Below are 1,851 nucleotides of genomic sequence, written 5' to 3'. Positions count from 1 at the left end.
AGATTATTTGTAAATTATAAACATCTAAATAGAGATATTTTCAGTGAAACACATAATTGCCACAAGACTTACAAATAAATGACATTTTTACCTGTTTATTGAAAACTATAGAGTAATCCATATAAAGGTAATGGTCTTCATTATTCTAATCTCTTTTACCAGTAACTTGTGATAAAACATTACAAGAATATGTTTTACTTAATTATAAAAAAATTGCTGTTATTAATAACCCAAAATCTCCAAAATATAAAGCAGAACTTATTATTTATGGCATTTGCTTTTTTACTTATTCACTGATTTGCCTCAGTTATTTAAATTGAAATTTCTGGTTTGGCATGGTGGCTCATGCCTGTAATCCCAGCACTTTGGAAGGCCAAGGCAGACAGATCACCTGCGGTCAGGAGTTCAAGACCAGTCTGACCGACATAGAGAAACCCCATCTCTACTAAAAATAATAATAATAATAATTTAGCCGGGCATGGTGGTGAGCGCCTTTGTAATCCCAGCTACTTAGGAAGCTGAGGCGGGAGAATCGCTTGAGCCCGGGAGGCGGAGGTTAAGGTAAGCTGAGATTGCACCATTGCACTCCAGCCTGGGCAACAAGAGTGAAACTCTGTCTCAAATTAAAAAAAAAAAAAAAAAAAAAAGGAAATCTCTGGTATTAAGAGCAACTGTAAAAATAATATGTACCTTGGGGTTTTTCTATCACCTGATAGATAAACCTACCCATCAGTCATTTTATGATACAAAAAGAACAAAAACTTTAGTGTTTTTTGTATCTGTAAACTGTATTGAAAGTATGGAATCAAAAAATACTTATAGAAGAGTAGTTTTCTTTTACTAACCTTGATAAATTGAAAGATGGATATACAGACATAGATGTATAAATGTATATGCAATGGTTTAAAAAATATTTCCCCAATGACAAAATAATAAAAATATGAAATAGTAAAATCTTTCTTTTCTGCCATATCACAACTGAATGAAAACAACTTCAGTAATATAAAACAGTAAGGTAGAAAAGCATAACTGTTATATAATATTTTTTATTATACAGAATAACATAACTTTAAAATGATGGGAAGGTCAATGCAAAGGTAGTGAGAAATGTTTACTTATGGGAATAAAGTAAATTTTTAAAAGTGAAACTTGTGAAACAATATATATGTTTGTAAAAAAGAGAACATATGCTATTTTATTAAAATATGAACTTTGAATTTAAGTTAAGGGTAAAAGTAGTAAGTAGGAGAGTAGATGCCAGTATGTAGACAAGGAAATAAAAAGGTTTTTAGAAAGTTCCATCAGGAGAGAAGCTGGAATATGTCTCCATATTCCACATTATTTACTTTGCATGATGATTGCTGATTTCAACGTATAGAAATTGAGATTCTCAACTTACCTTCAGATCCTAAGAGGGTCACCATATCTCTCAATTGTTTCTTTATGAGAAATTATCATTACACAAATACACATTTTTATAATTAGTTTTCAAAAGATTTTAGGAAGCAACACTCTAGATTAAGATATCATATTCGATTACACATGAACATATTACCTTTTACGCAAGATGAGACTACAGAAGTAGTGAAGTTGAAGTGAAGCTTCAAGAGATGATGTGCTTCCCTAGAGGGCCAATGTATTTAAACACTCTGAAATTCCCCCCTCCCCCCCCCCTTTTTTTTTTTTTTTGGTTGTTAAATAATGGCAATTGTGAGATCATATTATGGAAACCAAAAGTAGTGCCCAAAATCTGTCTCTACAAATGATAAAAATAAGCCTAACAAAGTGATTTTGCAATAGATAATTGTGAAGACAAAGTAATCAGGAAACAACTATACCTATCGCATGTTA

General features: G+C 31.6%; 1 long non-coding RNA gene across 1 annotated transcript in view; it reads right to left on the bottom strand.

Moving 5' to 3' along the window:
- Positions 1–1,648, bottom strand: part of LOC105530652 — a 7,465-nt gene extending 5,817 nt beyond the window's left edge. The window contains exon 1 of the long non-coding RNA XR_001004678.1: positions 1,556–1,648. This is a non-coding gene — a long non-coding RNA (uncharacterized LOC105530652). The remainder of the gene's footprint in view (positions 1–1,555) is intronic.
- Between the last annotated feature and the right edge of the window lie 203 nt (positions 1,649–1,851).

The sequence above is a fragment of the Mandrillus leucophaeus genome, unplaced genomic scaffold (genome assembly GCF_000951045.1).
Source record: "Mandrillus leucophaeus isolate KB7577 unplaced genomic scaffold, Mleu.le_1.0 Scaffold837, whole genome shotgun sequence".
Classification (NCBI taxonomy): domain Eukaryota; kingdom Metazoa; phylum Chordata; class Mammalia; order Primates; family Cercopithecidae; genus Mandrillus; species Mandrillus leucophaeus.
This window is presented reverse-complemented; position numbering and strand designations above follow the sequence as displayed.